A 24282-nucleotide genomic window follows, 5' to 3' on the forward strand; every position below is an offset into this window, starting at 1 on the left:
ATGAAAAACAGATACAAAATGAGGAAAAGACAAAGGCCGCCAGGGTGGAGCCACGTAAACGAAATAAAATCCGAAAAACCCGAACCCGGGATCCAGAGTTCTTGGTTATACAGCTGGGTACAGCCTGTCACCAATGGAGAGTCTCTTCCTTCGTCTCTCTCTTTCTCTATTTTTTTTTGTTCGCTCGTCCTTCTCTATCTCTTTTTTCTCTTCTCCCTCTGTTTACCCTTCATTCCTTAACCTCTCTCTCCGATTCTTAGGGTTTTCTACAATCGCTCAGATCTTCCCCGTTCTAACTCTTTGGATCCAGATTTTCCTCCTTGTAAGCTCTCTAATTTCATCCTTCCTTGCGAATTTTTGTTTGATGAATTTTTTATTCGTGTTACCGTTTATCGAATCCTTTCGTTGGATCTGGTTATATTTATATTTTCCTACTTGCATTATTCGCTTAAAATGATTCTCTCGCGTATTGACTTTGGTTCTGTAATGAAAAATCTATGTTAAAAAATGATGAGAACATGTTATCAAACCTTTTTGACTTATCGATTATATGCAGACGTTAGTGGAATTACCTTTCGTTTTCTTAAAGACGTTAGTGCTTTGCTTTTATGAAATGTTTTCGTTAGCGAGATTCTTGCTTTCATTACCTATGTGGAATAATTAACAAGTAGAGATTTGTAATAATATAATGTTGGGACCTCTCTGATCCATTCTTTTTGTTCTGTTTATGTAGGTAACACACATATCAAGTGCTAGAGTCAAGATCACAAAAAGTTCTATCGGGTGATCTGAGCTGAATTGTGGGTGTTCCTTCGATGAGTAGTTGCTAATCTTTAAAAAATAATTGTTTTGGAGAGAAAATCACATATACTGCTGCGAGATATCTTTTGTGCATCCATGCTGGTAGAGAGCATGCGTGGAAACAGTCTTTTGGGTGATGCCCCTGACAAGATTAGTTCCCGATGCATTCGGCGTGCTGACCATCTGTCTAGTCGCTCTGCTTATTCTCCTCGGTCTCCTTTGCATCGCTTACTCCTACTTCCAGTCTCACGTTCGTAAGCAAGGCTTTATTCAGCTTGGTTACTTCACCGGTCCTTGGATTATTCGCATCATCTTCATTTGCTTTGCTATCTGGTGGGCTGTTGGTGAGATTTTCCGGTTGAGTTTGTTTAGGCGCCACAGAAGGCTATTGAGTGGGTTGGATCCGACATGGCAAGAAAACGTCTGCAAGTGGTACATCGTTTCGAATCTTGGGTTTGCAGAGCCTTGCCTCTTTCTGGCACTCATGTTTCTTCTGCGTGCTCCTTTGAAGATGGATTCAGGGGCTATGAGTGGGAAATGGAACAGGAACACGGCAGGCTATATTATTCTGTATTGTCTACCGATTCTTGCTCTTCAACTTGCGGTTGTTTTATCCGAGTCACGCCTAAACGATGGTAGTGGCTCTTATGTAAAGCTGCCACACGACTTAACAAGAACCTATTCCCGAGTCACTATAGATCACGACCAGGTTGCGTTATGCACGTATCCTCTTTTGAGTACCATTCTCCTCGGTGTGTTTGCAGCCGTACTAACAGCTTACTTGTTCTGGCTTGGAAGACAGATACTGACACTGGTGATCAATAAGCGTTTGCAGAAGAGAGTATACACTTTGATATTTTCTGTCTCCAGTTTCCTTCCGTTGAGGATTGTTATGCTCTGTTTGTCGGTACTCACAAGAGCAGACAGGATTTTATTCGAAGCCCTTTCCTTCTTGGCCTTCTTGTCCCTCTTCTGCTTTTGCGTTGTTTCCATTTGCTTGCTTGTCTACTTCCCGGTGTCAGATTCAATGGCCCTGAGAGGTCGAAGGGACATGGATGAAGATGATAGGGCTGTGACTGAAGAACGCAGTGGTGCTTTGTTGCTTGCACCACAGAACGAGGATAGCTTGAGCATAACAGGTCGGAGAGACTCAAGGTCGTCTTCACAGGAGAGGTATGTGGAACTCAGCCTATTTCTTGAAGCTGGGAACTAAAATCGTCAAAGGCTACTTCTTTGGCTTTTGGCGATTTTTATGTACAGATTTAGAGAGAGAGAGAGAGAGAGAGACTAAGAAAGTGTTTCAGATTAGAGAAGGAGAAGGGAAACCCATTATATCTTTTGGAGTAGGAAACTATCGTGTGGTTATCTTTTTTCTTTTTTGAATGAATGTTAAATTTATTCATAAAAAAAGCTTTATTACATCTAATGCTTCCTGTTTATTTTAGAAAAATCAAAGAAACTCCACACTTTACAACCTAGTATCACACCAAAATTGCATCAACTCCTCCGTTCTTTTGATTCCCTTGTTGTTTCTGATACTCTTGTCAAGCATTCTTTTAAGCACCCCTAAAGGCAACAACTTATTTCCATGCCTGATCTTATTACGTTCTCTCCACACCGCATAAAGAACTACTTGAAAAGAGTACATTATACAGAACATACTCTTCTTCTCCCTTGATGAATCTGTGATAATCTCCATGATCTCCGACCAATGATTTGTATACGAGCTACCCAATATACCTTTTGCTATAAACTCCCAAACTTGAGTCGTGTAAACACACTCAAAAAAGAGATGATTCCTCGACTCTTGCGCATATTTACAAAGAACACAAGTAGTATCAGTCCCTTGACTCCATTTTACCACTCTGTCCAATGTCGACAATCTATCTCTAGAGGATAACCACGCCATAAAAGCAAATTTGGGAGTAGCTTGGGAAAACCACATCCCACAGGCCCAAGAACATGAAGGAAAACTTACTCTCAACTGCTTCCAAGTTTCTTGAGTGGAAAACTTCAGCTTATAGACCGACTTCCCTTTCCAGATACTCATGTCCTTTACATCAGTATTGAGCCTGCTCCTAATATCTCTTAACTCATCTTCAAGATCATTTAGAACACTCATACGATGCCTTCTTCTTCTCCGAATACACATCACTGCCTCTTCGACCGTTGCGCCTTTACCCACGCCCAAATCAATGACTCCTCTATCACCCAGCAAATCAGAGAGCACACCTTTCTCAGACCAGTGATCATACCAATGTGTGTCTTCCATTACCAATCTCCTTCTTATAGAACAGTTTAGCCACTTCTCTTAACTTCAATATCTTCCGCCACATCCACGACCCCACTTACGGATTTGACTTCACTGCCCAGAAGCTCTTTCCTTCCAGTAGGTTAACTTGGATCCATTTTCCCCATAAAGAAACACCAGATAACATTCTCCAAATCAACTTAAGGCCATATACCTTGTTTACGTCCCTCAATTCTCGGATCCCTAAACCTCCTTCACTCTTGATACTACAAATCACCTTCCAAGCTACCTTAGCATTAGAAGATTTGAGTACTGGCCCAGTCCATAGAAATGCCGAACAAATTTTCTCCACCTCTTTAATACAACTACAAGGAATACTGAACACAAATATCCAGAAATTGACAATGCTAATAAGCACGGAGTTTATGAGCTGTAGCCTACCAGCATATGACAAAAATCGACAAGTCCAAGAGCTTATCTTATTTCGAATGTGATCCAGTAGAGGATAGTAGTCTTGCGTTCTCATTGCTTGAGTCATGAGCGGAAGCCCCAGATAACGTACAGGAAGCTCTCCTTCAGCAAACTTGAAGTTCGTCAAGATACTTCTCTTTTCATCAACTGATATCCCTGCCATATAAATTGTGAATTTCTCCACACTTATGCTCAATCCCGACCAGACTTCAAACTCTTCAAATACAGAAAGAGCACCCTGTACCGAATCCTTGGAGCCTTCTACAAAGACCATTAGGTCGTCCGCAAAACAGAGATGAGTGAGAGAAAGCTTTTGATAACCCGGATGAACCTTAAACTTCCTCTCAAGTATCGCTTTATCCAGTTTCAGAGATAGCACATTCATACACAGTACGAATACGTACGGTGAGAGTGAACAACCCTGACGGAGGCCTCTGGAACTTTGAAAGTAACCCGCCAAATCTCCATTCACTTGCACCGAGAAAGAGGGGCTGGTGATGCATAGCTTTATCAGTGGACAAATTTCTCTGGAAATCCAAGTACTATCAAGCTTTCCAACACAAACAATCATTGCACATAATCGAAGGCTTTAGAAATATCAATTTTCATAACGGACCTTGGACTGACTGTATCCTTATGATAGTCTTTGACGAGTTCAGAGGCTAGTAGAACGTTCTCCATAATTATTCGAGGAAGTAGTTGCTTCAAACGGTTTGCTAAGATTTTTGAAACCACATTGTAGAGAACGTTACAACACGCTATCGGTCTATAGTCCTTCATCTCAAGGGAGTCCAGTTTTTTGGTGATCAATGCAAGAATTGTTGAGTTTACTCCTTTAGGGAGAAACCCATATCTGAAAATAGATTGCACCGAGACAATAAAGTCTTTACTTAAGACTGACCACGTAGACTTGAACAATTCTGCAGGAAACCCATCTGGCCCTGGGGATTTGTTATTAGGCATCACAAAAAGAACTTTGCAAATTTCCTCATCGGAGACTTCAGCTTCTAATAGCCGACAATCTTCAGAAGAGCATCTAAAGGTAAACAAATCTTGCAAATCCTCCGCAGAAGTACCCTGATAGTTAGCTGGACACCGGTTGAGAAACTCCTTAAAGAATCTTTCTGCCTCCTTCTTAACTTCCTCATGAGTGTTAACTACATTACCACCTTGACATCTGATTTCCCTTATCAAGTTCTGAGCCTGCTTCGATCTAATGGCTCGGTGAAAAGTCTTATTATTTTGATCCCCTACTTCTAACCAGTGTAGCTTAGCTCTCTGCTTCAGATGATCCTCTTCCGGACTTGCTACATGTAACCATTTTCCATAAGCTTCAGCTTCTTCTTGGATAGTTACATCACACGGACTAGCTAAAGTAGCAGTTTGCTCCTCACACAAATCTCCATAAGCATCCTTAGTTCTTTTCGTTAAATTGTCCAACTCCTCCAAACCTAGCTCTCTAATTAGCGGCTTCAAGTTCTTCAGCTTTTTAGAGAATCTGTACATAGCTGATGTAGTGAAATAAGTCCACCGTAGAGTCCCAGTAAGCTTTAACCATAAGCAGAAATGACGAAACACTACCCATAGCATTTACATACTTAAAGGGCCTTTTGATTTTTTCACACGGAGGAAACAATTGAATTTTGCACCTCATCCTGTCTTATCTAAACAGGATAAAAATTGATAAACGTCTTTGTGTAATGATTGGGCTTTATAGAAAATGTGAACTCATCCTGGCGTGACCTTCGAACTAAATCGAGTTTTTATCTTTGGACAGTTATCGAGCTTTTCTACGAAATAAACTATTTTAGATCTTGTGTCGGGTTTTCCGGGCTGTAACAAGGGGCAGACCTAGGTTGTTGAAGCGTGGGGCATGTGCCACATACTGATTATAGGACAGTTTTAAGTGATTAGTCTAACTATGGCCGGTCCTTAGGTTAATTGGTGACTTGTTGAATAGATCGAAAGGGAAGAGCCACGATTCGCTAAGAACTGAAACGCACCGTTTTGGTAAGCTTGACCAAAAGGAAATTTTAAAGGGAAAAGACGACTAGGATTTCCAGCATGATTTCTGATATCACTTAAATTACCCTAAGGAGTGATTTGTACTCTCTCAAACAAGAGGTTGAATTGTAGCACGTAGGGATCGAATTCACAGGGAGCTAGGGCACACAATAGATCTAATAGTTATATGATTAAATAGCAGTGGTGAGCAAGGTAGTTGCTCGGTTGATTGATTGAGGGTCCGACTGGTTTAAACGCAACAGTTGCGGTTGCGGATGCGGGAGTTTGCGGATGCAGGTGGTTGCGGTTTCAAGCGTTATTAAGTGTTTTGTATGACTGGTACAACGTTTGAAAATTGCTGCGTTTGCGGGATATTTGTGACTGGTTGATTATAAGATATTGCAGCAGTTTAATAATAAATTACTCATATTAACTTATTATAACATTATAGAAAACAAAAAACATACTATTGTAGTAAAATATAATAATTATCAATATAATATGACTAATAAAAAAATTAATTTTTATTTATAAAAATTTTAAATTAGTTGAAAGTTATAATTTTAATAAAATTTGTTTTGAAGATTTATATTAAAAAAATAAATATATTTTATTTTGTTTTATATATGTGTATATCTTTATAGGGAAATACCCTAGGATAGCACTAAAAAAGTTTATGTCACAAATATAGATCCTAAGGATCAAAATGACCAAAATGTTTCATTAAAGAGGTAAATATACACTTATACCTCTAGGGTTAACTAATCCAAACCTTAGGGTTTAGAGTTGAGGGGTGGAGATTTGTGATTGAGATTTAAAATTTTATAAAATAAAAAATAAATATTAAAAATTTGAAAATAAAAAATTTAAAAATAGTTTCAAAAAGTATTTTCGAATTACAAAAAGAAATTTTGAAAAAAAAATAAAAAAAAAAATTCGAAAATTTTTTTTATAAAAAAAGTTCGAATTTGAAAACATATAATCTAAAATTATAAAAAAAAATTTTTATTTTTTTTTTATTTTATTTTTTATTTTTATTTTTTATATATTTAGGGTATTAGGGTCCTTTTACCTACTAAATGAAACATTTTGGTCATTTTTCTCCTTGTGATCTATTTTTGCGATCAAAACTTGAAAATAGTCTATTTAGGAGAATTACCCATCTTTATATATGCGTGTATATAAATGTTTAAAAATTCTAATAAATAGTTAGTTTAATTTTTTTATAAAACAAATTATGATACAGTTTGTGAAGTTTAATTAAGATATAAAATATGCATATATTTTTATTTATAATATTTCCATTTTAAAATTTTAATTTTAATTTATTAATTTTAATTTTAAAATATTAATTTTAAAATTTTAAAATATTAATTTTATTAATTTTAAAATTTTAAAATATTAATTTTAAAATTTTAAAATATTAATTTTAAAATTTTAAAATATTAATTTTAAAATTTTAAAATATTTTTGAAAATAATTTTATATTTATTTTTCCACCAGCAACCGCAAAAGCTAGTTGGAACCAGCTTTTGATTTTAAGAGGTTCGGAGCGGTTTGTAGCGATTTGTATGATTGTTTCAAAACGCTGTCAACCGCTACCAACCGCAAAACTAGTCCGGCCCTGAGTTGTTTGATGGAAGGATGATTTGCTAGACTTAGGGTTTCTATTCAGACAATCAGGAATATAATGATATATATGCTAAGTATATATGGATATTCTAGAACTCAAACAATTATAATAGTCCATCAACTTTCGTATATTTAGACTATCTATCGCCGGATCTAGGACCTGAGCTGTCGCTTGTTGGTCCTGAGAAAGTGTCGATCGATTCCAATAACGGGGTACCGATCGATACACCTTTCAACCCGTTGATCGATGGAACTAGCGAGTTGTCGATCGATGAACCATCCAGGGAGCGTTATCGCATGGGTTTGATGTGTTCACTAGGTTTAACTAAATCAGCTTCCGCTTGTTTCTAGCAATCCTAGCACAAGTTAAACTAATCAGACAAATAACCAAACTTCCACTTGCAGCATACTATCTATAGAGAAGGTCCTAGTTAGCTATTCTAGAACACATGCATTAAGAACAATTTAATTGATTCATATCCTCACAATTTAGCAATTCTATATTTGGGCTAATCCCTCATGACTATCTGAACCCGAAATCTAACAGGTGGATCTATTCAGACATGAAGTTTGTCACAAAAATCATAGATGAATAGATGAAATTGCAATAGAATAAAATATGAAAACCAAAGGAGTTCCAAGAGGACTCTGAAGGAGTTCCTCCCTTCTCTCCTTACTGAGAACAATGAGTAGAATAAAGCGTAGCCGTCAACAATGGCTTAGAAAACACATAAATAGGGTTTTAGATCGTCCATGGGTATTCTTATGATTTGTAGTTGCTTCTGGGCTTAAGTCGGCCTTGAAACATGCTTGGCCCGTGTCTTGGAATCACCGTCGATCGACACCAAGGGTGCACCGTCGATCGACACCAAGGGTGCACCGTCGGTCGACATCCCTTCATCTCCTCGACAATTCTCTCTCGCGAGACAGACTGACCACTCTTCAGTAAAACAGAAATAACTTCTGATACAGGATGCTGATTGCTAACTCAAAGATCTACTTTATGGCAAAATATCAGCTCAATCTTACCGTGGAAAGATCTTCATCCATATCTAAACATCTGACACATCAGTGCAGTTCTCCACTCAAAAAGCTCCAAAAGACCCCAAAATCACCACTTTCCTCCAAAACGTACCTAAACCTGAAAACATACTAAAAAGACTCCAAAACAACTATAATGTATTTAAAAACACTTATATATCATGGCTAAAAGTGGGTAAAATCCATGGCATATCAATTTCGGCGGATCCGCTGGACACATCAGGGTCAGATTTGGGTGGTGGAGAAGATCAGAATGGTTCGCTGCAAGAGATAGCATATTTGGGAAAGGATATGAAGAATCAGGAAAAGGTTGCTCCAAAAGCTGCTTCGTGGGTTCAAGTGGCTCGGGAGAAAAAAAGTGATGAGAAAACAATCTCTACATTACAAATTCAGAATTAGGTCAACTCAATGTGGAGATCCCTGATGAAGTAGTTGTAAATGCGAACACTCTCTGTGATGCAACCATGGTTGAGCCAGATGACTATGAAACAAAGGATAAGACTGGATGGCTGAATGCAAAGCTTGAAGATGAACCAAAGGCTGGATTGGAGTATGCTGGGCTTATTTCTCACTCAAGTGACAATGAAGAACATGTCAAACAAGCTGGAAAAGATGTGATCAGACTCATGGATGACTTAGGCCTCTTTCTCAGCCTAAAAGAAGATCAATATCCAAGTTGAGGATCCATTCTCTCTTTCTGAATGGACAGCCACGACATTCAAGTCAAGAAGTCAGCCAAAATAGTTATTATTGAGTTTTCAAGAGAATTTTAGTATTAATTAAGTTTTTTTCTTATTTTCGTAATTTAGGACTTTTTGTTTTCCTTCTTCTTCTCTACTTAAACTCTCTTTTGTTTCAGAACAAAACATTCACCTTTTTTTATAAAAATCTCTCTAAATCTGGGAATCCTTTTTTCATCTTTGAACATCGATTGCTATGAGTTCATTCTCTGCAAGCAAAACTTGTCTTTGATCGAAATCAGAGTTCATTCTCTTGATCTTAGACACATCTACACAAGTTCTGATCATTCCAAAGATCAGATCTGAAGATCATCCCATCAAACCACCTATCTCCATCAAAATCAATCCATATCACTCTCAAACCATCAGATCTTCCTTCAAAAGGATCAGGGACAATTAAATCTCCTCATCAGGGATTCATCAAGTGGTATCAGAGCAGATCCGAAGGCTCTTGATCTGGGTTTGATTCTAAGATTTCTCTCTTTGTTTTTGGGAATCTGTTTTTTTTCTCTGCAATTTTCTCAGAAATCTCTTATCTTTCTATCTGTATAATCTGCAAGAGGGCCAACCAGATGTTAAAAAAAAAAGAAAAAAAAAAAGAAAAGTTGAATAGAAATCCAACTTGGCTGAAGAGAAATTCAGCCGGCTGAAGAGAAATCCAACCCTGGTGGTAATGCCTCTTGCAAACAAAAATCATGCAATCTGTCTATCTCTTTCTTCTGTTTTGGGGTTGGGGTTTGTTCTCTGAAGTTTGATCTTTGTTTGTTGCTGAGCTACTGGATTCACAAAGAAAATACACAGAAAAATTCAGAGAGAAACACTTGAGAGTTTGTGAGGCTTTGGCTATCTGTTATTGTGCTACTTTTTCTTGTTGAGATTGTAACAGGAAACCATGGCTGGGGATGTCAGTAAAAGAAAGGAGCACCAACTATGAAATTGAATAAATTTCAGATGGAAGCAATGATTTCTGAGATCATGAGAAGAATGAAAAAGTCTGATTTTTTACAAAAGAAACATGCTGATGATTTCTTTGATAATGTTTCTCAGGTTCAGAAGGATGCTAAAACCAAAAGGAGTAGCCAGGATGTATCCAGTGCTACTAGACGTCCTGAGAGAAACCCACAGCCTGACCTATTCAGTTCCTCCACAAAGAGTTTGCTAGAAAAAAGACAATACTTGTTAAGTAAAGAAAAATCGGGTTTTAACAAATCTGATTTGTTGCAGGAAAGGTCACGACCAGGGAGGCTGCTGGACACGCCTATTTGGAGGAGCAGAGGGCCATCTAAACAGTCCAGAGAAGAAACAAAACCTGTCCATAGTCGTGATGATCAGGAGTTGCTGTGGGGAGCTCTTAAGCGGATAAGTAGTCCCCAAAACATTACTGATATGTCTAACCAGATATTCAAGGATTTAGAGAAGGTCAAAAGACAGAGCACACGACCTTCCTCAAAGGCTACTGACCCAAGGAATTGTAGCAAGCAGGAACAGATTATCCAAGAGCTGAAAAGAGAGCCATCTAAGGTAATAAAAGAAAATGAGACAGAAAATGAGTTTTCTCTTTTCTCTTCTCAATTTGAACTTGTTGTAAATAAAACCTGTGATGAACTAACTTTTTTTGAACCGGTGCAACCGAGTAGCCTTGTTTCAGTGTCTCAGGTCTCAGAAGAAAACTCAGCAGAAGAAGCAAAAAAGAGTTCACCACCAGAAGAAGTGTTGGAGCAGCCCAACATTGAAGCAGAAACAGATGCTAAGTCACTCTCTTTGAACTCTCAAGGGTACTGTAAGGATCTTCATATGGTTAATTCTCTGCCTGAAATGTTTGTTATGGTTAGTTCCAGTGATGTAAAACGTTTTGGTCTTGAAAATGTGAAAGAATTTTGTGTCTCAAACTCTGTTTTTGATAACATGATTCATTCCTTTAAGAAACTTGAACCAGATAAATTTTCTGAAGAAAAAGGTTTTTCCTGTGATAGTGACATCAATCCTGGTCTTGTTTTGAGTTTTGATCAGTTTATGGAACATAACAAAAGCTTTCAACATCCTGAAAAGTCATTAGAGCTTATTCTGCAACAGCTTGTTATCTGTTCTAGAAAATCGTTTGATTCATTTGTCTTCAAAGAAAATAGCTTTGTTCTGAGTTGTTCTAAGCATAAAATAGCCACTGGTTATTTTTTTCCTTCCTCACATGTCTGGAAAGAGTTTATCGTTAGGAATTTTCAGAAACCAAAATCACTTAGAGATGAAACCAATTTTATTTGTGATTCTGTTTTTAAACTTGGTATCTTGTGTTCTGAATCTGATAAACCTTGGCATGTTTTGAGAACATTGCTTGAGAATTGTGTTGTTTTAAGCTTTGATGATATTCTGGTTTACAATTTTTTCTTTGATAAGCAAGCTGAGCCTTGGTTAAGAGATTCTCGGTTTGAACTTGATCTTTTGTGTTCTGAATATGAGGAACTTGTGCCTGTTCTGACATTGTTCTTTAAGAACCATGTTATCTCGTGCCTTGATACCATTCTGGTGTACAATACTTACTTTGATATGCATCATCAAGGTCTGAAACATTTGCTGCATGATATAGGGAAAGAAAGTTTGGTTTTTGATCCGAACAAGGGCATGTGTTGCAGAGCCAGATGACTATGAAAAAAAGGATAAGCCTGGATGGTGAAGATGAACCAGAGGCTGGATTGGAGCATGCTGGGCTTATTTCTCACTCAAGTGACAATGAAGAACATGTCAAACAAGATGGAAAAGATGTGATCAGCCTCATGGATGACTTAGGCCTCTTTCTCAGCCTAAAAGAAGATCAATATCCAAGTTGAGGATCCATTCTCTCTTTCTGAATGGACAACCACGAAATTCAAGTCAAGAAGTCAGCAAAAATAATTATTATTGAGTTTTCAAGAGAATTTTAGTTTTAATTAAGTTTTTTTCTTATTTCTGCAATTTAAGACTATTTGTTTTCCTTCTTCTTCTCTACTTAAACTCTCTTTTGTTTCAGAACAAAACATTCACCTTTTTTTATAAAAATCTCTCTAAATCTGTGAATCCTTTGTTCATCTTTGAACATCGATTGCTAGGAGTTCATTCTCTGCAAGCAAAACTTGTCTTTGATCGAAATCAGAGTTCATTCTCTTGATCTTAGACACATCTACACAAGTTCTGATCATTCCATAGATCAGATCTGAAGATCATCCCATCAAACAACCTATCTCCATCAAAATCAATCCATATCACTCTCAAACCATCAGATCTTCCTTCAAAAGGATCAGGGACAATTGAATCTCTTCATCAGGAATTCATCACTCTGGGAGGAGTTTTTGATCAGGAAGTTTCTGGATACAGCGCCTCATATCGCTCGAATCCATGCCGTAGTGAATAAAATCTAGAGAGATGGAGGTAAAGGAAAACCAGTGGAGGTTTACGAAGTTGGTTCCACAATGATGAAGTTCAAAGTCTCAGATGCTTCAATGAGGGCTCGAATCATAAGGAGGGGTATATGAAGCATAGGTAACATACCTTTAGTGGTAACGAAATGGACTCCAGATGAACTTGCAGAGAAACCCGAAGTTAAATCCATTCCACGTTGGGTCCACCTCACGAATGTACCGATGAATATGTTCTCGTGGGAGGGCTTAAGCTTCATCACAAGTGCAGTAGGTCATCCGGTTAAGCTTCATCCTGAGACAGCATCATGTTCAAACTTCAAGATTGCATTAATATTTGTTAACGTTGACTTATCAAAGGAGCTGCCAACGAAAATAAACTTCACCAAGAATGGCAAGTCCTCATTGGTAGTGTTTATTTACCCTTGGCTACCTGTTTGATGCAATACTTGTGGAAAATGGGGACTTTTAGAGAAGGTCTGTATAATAAACAAGAAGGAATAACCATCGAAGAATGTTAATGAAATCATAGAAGAGGGGTACAAAGCGAAGGAGGTGAGAGAGGAAGTGACCTCAACAGAGAATGATGTTGAAAAAAATGCACTGGCTGTAGAGAAAGTTCCAAAGGATAAAATAAAAGAAGGAGAAGTTGTCAAAGAATGGGAAGATGTATCTCCTGGGAAGACAAGTAGAAGTCAAAAACCTAAGTCACTTGAGTATGGACAGGTGAAGATAGCAACACCTTCTCGATATGCAGCTTTGGATTGTGTCGATGACAATGGAGAATTGATAATGGGGGGGGGGGAAGAAAGTAGTGTTAAGGAGAATGAAGAAGATGCTACAGACCTTACGGATGCGAGAGTAATCAGAAAAGGAGTAAAGTGAAAGCAAATGAAGCAGAAGAAGGAACCAGCTACCTAAGACCGTCTGTACCGACAAATTCAAAAATGTTTCACAAGATTGTTCCTGAGCATTCGGGTATTGATAAAGAAAATCCTAGTCACAGAGGAAACCGCAGTACCAGTAAGTCTTCTCAATGCCATGATTCTTTTGGAACATAAGGAGATTCAACAAGTCGTCAAAACACAACGTTTTAAGTAGCTGGATTCAAAATAAAAGTTTGCAGTTTGGGTGATGATATCACTCAAATTACCCTAATGAGTGATTTGTACTCTCTCAAATAAGAGGTTCAGTTGTAATACTTAGGGATCAAATCCACATAGAATCTAAGATTACACAATAGATTTGTAGCTTTCGAAGTAAAGCTAGACGATTATGGTTAAAGCAGTAAAATGGTTGAACAAAATGGTTGAACAAAATGGTTATTCGATTGAAATGTTTTTAGGCTGTAAACTGTTTGGGAAAGAGCTAGATTTGGGATGATTTTCATCTGTGACAAGTATGCAATTTAGTTTAGTTAATTAGGAATTATAAATTATATGTTCTCAAACTCAAATTTAAGTATAATCTATCAACTTCCGCTTGTTTAGACTATCTAATGTCTAGATCTAAGATCGCAACTGTTGCTTGTTGATCTTGAGAAAGTGTCGATCGACGATTCTATATGAATATTGGTCGATACACCTTTCAGACCATCGATCGATACAACTATGGAGTTGTGGATCGACGTTCCTTCTAGCACGCTTTGCGAACAGGTTTGAATAGGTTCTCTAATCTTCTGGACCAACTTCCGTGTGTATCCAGTCAATCAGATCATACTAGTTAGTTTCAGGCAATTAACCAAGCTTCTGCTTGTGCTAGTTAAACTTAAGATCTAAGTTTAGAGTGATCAATCCTAGACTTAGCATTAAGAGCAACTAGATGAAGAAATATTAAAATATCCTAACAACTCATATTAGCAATACATAGATCACCCTTTGAAAAACCTTAATTTAACAGTAAGACTACTCAGACATATTCATAAAAACATGGTCATGATGGTCTGAATAATACTTAAATGAAATGAGTATGAGAAGTAACAAGACAGAGTAAAGAAACAAGGGAGTTCAAGATCTTTCCTGTTTATGAAGTTAAGATCTCTCTCCTATCCTAAGCTCTCCAAGCTATCAAGTATGCCTTCTCTTCAAGTGTGTGACAATGGTGGAAGAGGTCTCCAGAAGATCTGCCTCTAAAATGATACAAAACCCCAATAAATAGCCTAACATGCGGCCATGGACTTATAGTGCAATAACTTGGAGTTTTGGGTAAAACTTGTGATTTCCTTAAATGTTGTTCTCGCGGATGGCTCGCCGTCGATCGTTATCGCTGGTGCTCTGTCGATCGATTGTGGAAATGATCTGTCGATCGATGTTTATCCTCAATAATCGATATGCCTTAGTGATTTTAGCATAACTCCTCAAAAAGGTTCCAAAACACTCCAAAAACACAGTTTTCCCCAAGTGGGTACCTAAACATGTAAAAGCTCTGAAAAGACTCCAAATGCATATAAAAGACTTTGAAAAAATATATAAATCATGGTCAAAAGTAGGTAAAATCCATGATATATCAACACCCCCAGACTTATCATTTTGCTTCTCCTCAAGCAAAACATAGAACTATTGTTTGAGAAAGGTTTGAAAACAACATGGACTCACATGATTTAGAATAACTATTCTCACTTCTGCAATTATGATAGATGGAAGTGAATCATTACTGACCTGGGATTTTTTCAATGTACTACACACTAGCTTAGTCACCATACCATACAATCACACAACTCAACTATTAGCTCCTGACATACTCCTCTACTGACCTCATTTCTGCATAAAGTAATTGTGTAGGCTATATCTTGGGAATATCAATCACTAAAAACATGAAATAAACTTAAGCAAGTATCTGGATCTATAGGTAAAGCTTTCTAATTCTCCCTCTCTCTTCTCTCTTTTCTGAATCGATTTTTTTTTTCTTTTTTTCTTTTTTACTTTGCAAAGTTGTAGGCGAATAGTGGGGTCATCGATAATGTATCTACCCCTCGCTTCCAATCAATGTGTGATCATTTTACTAGAGTAGAATAATGGGGTCGCATGAAACACTCCTACCCCTCTAAACCGCAAGAAATCATCTCAATCTTCTGTAACTATTGATGCTAAAGAGAGGTGGAGAGAAAACTAGGGACATTAAGTTTAATACCTTCCAGACTTACAAGAGCACTTTGATCCAATGTATTCCAAGCCCCAAGACAAGCAAGTAGATTAAGTTACGGTTGGAGATCAGCTTTGGTTTCTCCAGGTATTCTTAGCAAGTGTGGATGTGAGCATAAAGTGATACACTGCGGTGTTTCTATCTAATACATCATGCAGTTAGTAAATCTAGATGGTGCTAGAAAGTGGTTAGAGAAGTAGTCAAATCGTATAAAATCATAGTCCCTTTCTTGACTCAATAAAACTTAATTTGAAAACTCTTTTTTTTTTTGATAATCTCAGCATATAATATAACGTTAATAGTTACCTCCCCCAGACTTAAGCAACACTGTCCCCAGTGTTAGATAGTCCAAAATTGGTTAGGGAAATAAATCATAAGTACTAATTTGATGCTAGACTTTAAGAAGAAATTTCGTACCGGTCTGTCTCAAGTGTCGATCGCCACCGTGATCTTGGTGTCGATCGCCATTCTGACATTGGTATCGATCGCCACCGTGACCTTGGTGTCGATCGACGGTACTGAGACAGAAAATTCTGCACCGTAAGTAGCGTGTTTGTGGCCTAACTCATCAGATCATTCAGCCATGTTAGCTCTGTTAGACAATCCAAACACACATAAAGATCAGCAGATAAATAGTCTCAAGTCATAGCATAATAATAAAAGTGCAAACACAAATCCAAATTGTCTGAAAATAAAAAGAAAACATAGTAGCTAAGGGATAGAAAGATGAAGACTAATCCTCATCGGTGTCCTCGTCGGAGTCATCGTCGTCTCGCTGGCGTGATGGTCCTGCAGCTGATGGAGATCGTGTGCGCACAGTCCCTCTCGTGACGCAGCGACACTCTGACACTCTCGCACAGATGGCGTGAAGAGCTACCACAACAACGCGTTGGAAGTCTCCATGATCGCACATGAGAATGTCTGGGATGTGTGGGAAGGCAGGGGTCTCTGGCTGGGACCGTGCAGATGCTCTGGCGGCTCGAGGCATGGGAACTCTGCGAGGTATTCTTGGCTGGGTTGCGGAGGAGAAGCGGGTCTGGATGGAACTTGAGTCTATAGATGTCGCTTTGAAAAACTGTAACCGTCTGCTGAGGCAACTCTAGCAAGTGTGTACCTGCGCCGTCTCTGAAACTCCAGAAACACTCGTCCTTGAGCCACTGCGCATATGTCAGATGCGCAGTGTCCGTGTATGCTCGGTCCCTACTGACCGTGGCCTGATCCAGAGTGATCCCAATGTGCATGAGACCGGAGTAAGAAGATTCCCTACTGTCTCTTTCTTCCGTCCCTTTCCTCCGATTGGTTTCATCTTCAGCTTCGCCAAGTGCTCAGCAAACACAGCCCCGAGGGTGGGCCACAGATCGTCCGACGGCTCTGAGATCTCACCCAACGGAACCAGATTCCTAACCGTGTAGAAAAGCAGTGTGAGCTCCTGTACCCGAACCTTGTTTGGTTCCATCTTGCACAACAGTGTGTTGGCAAGGACTTGAGGAAGTAGCGCACGGTGGGATGGTGGATATCGGTCTGAGTGGCTGTGCCTGAGTCGAAATGGCCAGATGCCAAGTGTGCCCAGAACTCTGACTGTCTGAGAAAGGGAGGGACGACGCAACATGTGGGCTCATGAATAAACTCATAGATGTCACAGAGTGTGAGGAGAGGGATCTTGTATCTGATGCCTCGGATGAAGAAAGTCAGTGTGCCCTCGTGCACCCTCTTCACTCTCTCGTTAGAGTAGTAGACCTTCACAGTAGCCATGAACTGTCTCACCAGCTCGGGATACAAGTCGTAAGAGCGTGTAGCCATGGTTCCCAAACCCAACTCGTGGATCATCTCCTCCAAATCCGTCTCTAGCCCAAGTATCGGTATAGTTGCCAAGTCGATGAAACGAGTGGGTGCGATGGTGACTTTCAGCCACTCATAGTAGAACAAGCTGTCATAGTCGTCCCACGCATCTCTGATTTCACGGTGAGTGCATTTGATGTCCTTTACAGCAGCGTGAGGGTCGGCATAATGCCAAAGGTCCCAAGGAGTTCTCCTTCCCCTTCCCTCATCCAAGGATTGCTGTCCGTTTCCGGAGGTGGTGGTGGTGTGCTGGAGCTGCTAGGACGATCTAAACATCTCTTGGTTCTCCTCTCTCTGTCGGTCATCTGCAAACAAAGAACACAAGAGGAAATTGCAAAATTAGCTAGGAGGATGAAACAATGATCGATATCGATCGACACACGAGTGTCGACATCAATCGTCATCGGGAGTGAACCATCGATCGATGGATATATCGTGTTGTCGATCGACGGTTCAGTCGCGAAACCTGCAAAAATTCAACCATAGCAATTCGATTCCATATAACACAATGGTCACACAATTCAGTATGAAACTCGTTTCCCATAGGTCTAGCAGTCCTAATATTGTTAGATTGAACCATAATTAAGAGTTCTAGTTCATCACAAGTATCGACCTTAGAAAACCTTAAAGTTTGAAGATTTCAAAGTCATACCTTATAAATCGGTTGATTTAGTGAGATAAACAGCTAGAGAAGTGAAAATCAAGTGGATTAGGCTCAAGAACGGCTAAAAACGGATGAGAAATGAGAGAGAAATCGATGGGTGAAAGTTTCGGAGAGTTTTCACGATTTTAGGGTGAAATCGATGTAGTGTCGACTTAAATAGGTCTGTGACTCGACAGCGACCATCGATCGACGTAGAGCGTACAGTGTTGATCGATGTTGGAATTTTAAAGTGAAATTATTTTACTTTAAAACTCCACGCTCTATGTCGATTGATGTTGGAGTTTTAAAGTGAAAGTTATTTTAGTTAGTTAGTTTTAGTTTTTATTTTTATTGAGAAAGATCTAAAATCTAAGTCTAATTTTCTAAATAAGTTAGTGGGTTTCCTCCCACTCAGCGCTTATTTCAAGTCGTAAGCTTGACTTTCAAACGAAACTAATCGGCGATTGGAGGATCCAATAGAAGAATTTGACTGTCTGGGACAAATGCTTCCGTCCCGTAATATTTTACTCTCTGTCCATTCACTGCGAATTCATTTCCTTTGTTTCTCACTAAAGTAATGACTCCGTGAGGTCGTACTTCTTTTATCGTATAGGGGCCTGTCCATCGGGAACGAAGTTTTCCAGGAAAAAGTGTCAGACGGGAGTTGTACAAGAGCACTTGGTCGTTCGGTTCGAAATGTCTGAAGATGATTTTCTTGTCATGGTAGGCCTTCGCCTTTTCCTTGTATATCTTTGAATTCTCATACGCAAGATGTGTAATCTCATCTAACTCATTAATTTGAATCAATCTCCTTTCATCAGCTGGCTTGATGTCAAAGTTGATCAGTTTTACTGCCCAAGATGCTTTGTGTTCTAGCTCAACCGATAAATGACAAGTTTTTCTGTAAAGTAAATGGAACGGTTCTGTCACTAAAGGTGTTTTGAAGGCTGTTTTGTAGGCCCATAGTGCTTTGTCCAGCTTTTTTGACCAGTCTTTTCTCGTGGTTCCTACAGTCTTTTCTAGGATTTGCTTTATTTGCCGATTGGAAACTTTTACTTGTCCGCTCGTTTGAGGATGATAAGTAGTGGCAACTCGGTGGTGAAATCCTTGCTTCTTGAGCAAATTTTCAAATGTTCTTTTAAGGAAATGGGAACCACTATCACTTATCACTACTCTAGGAACACTACTTCTCGGAAAAATGATGTTTTAAAAAAGTTTGACGACAACTGCTGCGTCATTCGTTGGGGAAGCCACTGCTTCAACCCAGTTGGACACATAGTCAATGGCAACTAAGATGTATTTATTCCCATATTAAGAGGGAAAAGGGCCAATAAAATCGATCCCCCAGTAGTCGAAAACTTCTACTTCGAGGATAAAATTCTGTTTCATTCATGTCTTTTGCTGATTTTTCCTCTTCGTTGGCTCTATCACATCTAGCTATGTGTGCATAAGTGTCGCGAAACATGGTTGACCACCAAAACCCTGCTTGCAGAATTTTCTTAACTGTTTTGAAGGTGGTGAAATGTCCAACATAATCAGATACAAGGCGATGAAATAGGATATCAGGAATTTCACTTTATGCGACACAGTGTATGTAGATTCCATCTTTGTTTTCGCAGATAATCCTGGACCTCTGGAGAATCAGGGTTTTCCAAACTTTCCTTATTTTTACGGAAATCGACACTGCGAATTTCGGTTCCCACAGTTTGGCGCTATAAGGAGGGGGGGTCGGATTCTCTAACTCAAAAATCACCGAACGACTGAGTCACGATATGCCAAATCAAACGGGCAGCAGTGTCATCTCCTTCAAGGAAAGAGCAACGATCGATGCGATCAAACCTCTCAATGATCTCCCTGTCGTCGAGCTTACAATCTAGAATATCGATGTCGCAAGGATATTAGTCGACACTGGAAGCTCGGCCGATATTATCTTCAAAAACACACTCGAAAGAACGGAAATCAATCCATCCGAAATGGCGGAAGATCCAAACCTGATAGTAGGACTCTCAGGGGAAGCTACCATGACTCTCGGCACAATCAACCTCTCGGTTAAAGTCAGCAGCATGAAGAAAATTGTGGAGTTCTTGGTCATCGATCGACCCACGTCGTATAACGCAATTATAGGAACTCCATGGCTGAATTTCATGCAACCAGTCCTGTCATGCAACCACGACCCAAACACTCGCGGGATCGAGACCATCTGGGGAGATAGGAAAATCTCGCGAGTCTGCTTCGCTGCAAAATTAAAACGAAAAAAACCATCGGCCGAGTTTGCGGCTCAAAACAAAAAGAAATCGTCTATCGTTGACAACACCACAGAACAAGATAAAACTGAAATCTTTTGGCAATCATGAGTAGCCGAAGCTTTAGAAGCAAAACGCGAGCCGTCCTGCGAGCATGTAATCTCAATATGCTTAGACGAAGCATTCCAAGATCGCTGCGTGGAAATCGGCACGAACCCGAGCGAGTCTCTCAAAACCGAGCTCATAGCTTGTCTGAAAAAGAACTTGCACACGTTCGCATGGGCCGCAGAGGACATGTTGGGGATTGACATCAAGGTCACATGTCACGAGCTGAACGTCGACCCAACTTTCAAACCTTTCAAACAAAAGAGACGAAAGTTGGGACCAGAACGCGCTGGTGCGGTTAACGACGAGGTCGAAAAACTCCTCAAAGTCGGATCCATAACAGAGGTGAGGTATCCTGACTGGCTCGCTAACCCAGTCGTCGTCAAAAAGAAAAACGGAAAGTGGCGAGTGTGCGTCAAAATCACTGAACACTAAAACACTCAATGGAGGGTTTAGGATTTAGGGTTTAGGGTTTAGGGTTTTAGTGTTTAGTGTTTAATGTTTTTACTTAAAGTTTAGGATTTATCCAAGGGTTTAGGGATTAGTGTTTTGGTGGGGACGTTAAAATATTTTTAAATTTTTTTTTTTTTAACTACTATTTTTTTTATTATTTTAAAACGTAATATAACTTGACAATATTTTCTTTCCTTTTTTAAAAGATATCAAATTTGAAATAATGAAATCCTATTGGTTGGTGAACTTAGAGCCCAAAAATAATAAAAAATCTTGTTGAAATCACCAATCATGAATTATTATCCATTTTTTTGTAGTAAAAAAAATACGTAAGACGTTTCCCTATCTGACTAAGGAATTTTCTAACTTTTCAGATTTGTGCAATTTCCATTTTACTCCTTTTTCGTGAGACAATTTCCATAAGACGTCATCGAACATTCTGGAAACATGAGGCCTCCTTGTGCTTATATAAACAAACCTCGCGCTCTCTCCCAACACCACAAACTCGAAACCTAATTCGCTCTTCGCCGCCCAAAGCTTCTTTCATCTACTTCTCTGATATAATGTCTGGTAAAGGAGAAGGTCCGGCCATCGGTATCGTCTCGGAACGACCTACTCCTGCGTCGGAGTTTGGCAACACGACCGGGTTGAGATCATCGCTAATGATCAGGGGAACAGAACAACACCGTCTTACGTTGCCTTCACCGACTCCGAGAGGTTGATTGGTGATGCCGCCAAGAACCAGGTCGCCATGAACCCCATTAACACCGTCTTCGGTACGTATTCTCATCTTCATTCTCTGTTCTAGTTGAACACAAGCGATACTTGGTTGTGAATTTTAGGGTTCATAGTTGCACAATCGGTTTTGAATCTTAGGATTCATGTGTCAGTTCTAATTTCGATTTATGTTAATTGTGACAGATGCACAGAGATTGATTATCTGATTGTGATTTTTAGGGTTTATATATAGGATGATCGTTATGCGTTAGTTCTGATTTCAATGTATATTAAATATGACAGACGCAAAGAGATTGATCTAATTGAATGTGTGAACTAACTCTGTTTTTGAATTCGTTAATTGTGACAGATGCAAAGAGATTGATTGGTCGAAGATTCAGTGACTCATCTGTCCAAAGCGACATGAAGCTATGGCCTTTCAAAATCATCCCTGGTCCTGCCGACAAACCCATGTCGTCAACTACAAGGGAGAAGAGAAGCAGTTCGCCGCCGAGGAGATCTCTTCCATGGTTCTCATCAAGATGCGTGAGATTGCTGAAGCTTACCTTGGTGTTACGATCAAGAACGCCGTTGTCACTGTTCCTGCTTACTTCAACGACTCTCAGCGTCAAGCCACAAAGGACGCTGGTGTCATCGCTGGTTTGAATGTGATGCGTATCATCAACGAGCCCACTGCAGCTGCCATTGCTTATGGTCTGGACAAGAAGGCGTCTAGTGTTGGAGAGAAGAACGTCTTGATCTTTGATCTTGGTGGTGGTACTTTCAATGTCTCTCTTCTCACCATTGAAGAAGGTATCTTTGAGGTCAAAGCTACCGCTGGAGACACTCATCTTGGTGGCGAAGATTTTGACAACAGAATGGTTAACCATTTTGTTCAAGAGTTTAAGAGGAAGAGCAAGAAGGACATTAGTGGTAACCCCAGAGCTTTGAGGAGGTTGAGGACGGCCTGTGAGAGAGCTAAGAGGACTCTCTCTTCCACCGCGCAAACCACCATTGAGATTGATTCTCTCTTTGAGGGAGTTGACTTCTATTCTGCTCTCACCCGTGCTAGGTTTGAAGAACTCAACATGGATCTTTTCAGGAAGTGTATGGAGCCTGTCAAGAAGTGTCTCCGTGATGCTAAGATGGACAAGAGCACAGTTCATGATGTTGTCCTTGTTGGTGGTTCTACACGTATCCCCAAAGTTCAATAGCTTCTCCAAGATTTCTTCAATGGTAAAGAGCTCTGCAAGTCCATTAACCCTGACGAGGCTGTGGCTTATGGTGCTGTGGTTCAGGGTGCTATTCTAAGCGGTGAAGGGAATGAGATGGTGCAAGACCTTCTTCTCTTGGACGTGACTCCTCTTTCTCTTGGTCTTGAAACAGCCGGTGGAGTCATGACCACCTTGATCCAGAGAAACACTACAATCCCAACGAAGAAGGAACAAGTCTTCTCTACTTACTCAGACAACCAGCCTGGTGTGTTGATCCAAGTGTACGAGGGTGAGAGAGCTAGGACCAAGGACAACAACCTCCTCGGAAAGTTCGAGCTCTCTGGTATCCCTCCGGCTCCACGTGGTGTCCCGCAGATCACAGTGTGTTTCGACATTGATGCAAACGGTATCCTTAATGTCTCCGCCGAGGACAAGACCACAGGCCAGAAGAACAAGATCACGATCACCAATGACAAGGGTCGCTTGTCTAAGGACGAGATCGAGAAGATGGTGCAAGAAGCTGAAAAGTACAAATCTGAAGATGAAGAACATAAGAAGGTGGAGGCCAAGAACGCTCTTGAGAACTATGCATACAACATGAGAAACACAATCTGTGATGACAAGATTGGTGAGAAGCTTCCTGCGGCAGACAAGAAGAAGATTGAGGATTCGGTTGAGGAAGCAATCCAATGGCTTGATGGGAACCAAATGGCTGAAGCAGATGAGTTTGAAGATAAGATGAAAGAGTTGGAGAGTGTATGCAATCCGATCATAGCTAAGATGTTTCAAGGAGCTGGTGGTGAAGCAGGTGGTACTGCCGCTGGAATGGACGATGATGAAGCTCCTTCTACCGGAGGTGCTGGCCCCAAGATTGAGGAAGTAGACTAAACTGCTTCTGTTGAAATTATTTTGCCTGGATGATGTCTGAGACGTCTTAATTTTAGTGTTTGGTGTTATGTTTTGCTTTTTTTTTTTTTAACTATGTACTCACTATTTTGTGACCTTTTTCTTTAAATATCGCCAAAATAGAATTATGCATCTCTTGAGCGTGCACTTATTTTGACTTGCCAACGATTGCTGAAACTTGTTTTGTTTTGATTGGTTTCTCTCTGTTTTTGTTGTTCTGATGGCTTGGCTTTGCAGATGTGTAAATGTTAATAGAATAAGGAATGATGTATCACCATCTCTTCTTTGCATTGCTCTAATGAAAAGTGGGAGAATATGAACTATGTTTGTGCATGTGTCATCTCTTCTTTGCTTTCTCTCCATATCTGTCCTTCACATGTCACATATATAACTTACTGCGCAGATGGTTTCTTAAGAGGTTATCGTAAAAATGTAGCTACCTTGAAGATCTCTTCTTGTATTGAACATGGTGCACTGATTAATCAGAAGAAATTCATCACTGTATCAAAAGGTGTGTGTTTTGCAGTGGAAATAGCAACAGCTTTCGATGGTAGATCGGAACCAATAGTTGTGTTCGTTTTACAGTTGATGTATTGAAAATGAGTGCATTACACTAAGATCACATTTTGACTTTACTTTATATAAGAAGCCAACATTATAGATGGAAGACGCTTTTCTCATTTGTTTGTGCAAAA

The 24282-nt window shown here is 39.6% G+C and overlaps 1 pseudogene; it reads left to right on the forward strand.

The window, feature by feature from the left end:
* Positions 1–163: 163 nt before the first annotated feature.
* LOC106341629 lies at positions 164–23744 on the forward strand (annotated as a pseudogene).
* The last annotated feature ends 538 nt before the right edge of the window (positions 23745–24282 follow it).

This window comes from Brassica oleracea, chromosome C4 (genome assembly GCF_000695525.1).
Source record: "Brassica oleracea var. oleracea cultivar TO1000 chromosome C4, BOL, whole genome shotgun sequence".
Lineage (NCBI taxonomy): Eukaryota > Viridiplantae > Streptophyta > Magnoliopsida > Brassicales > Brassicaceae > Brassica > Brassica oleracea.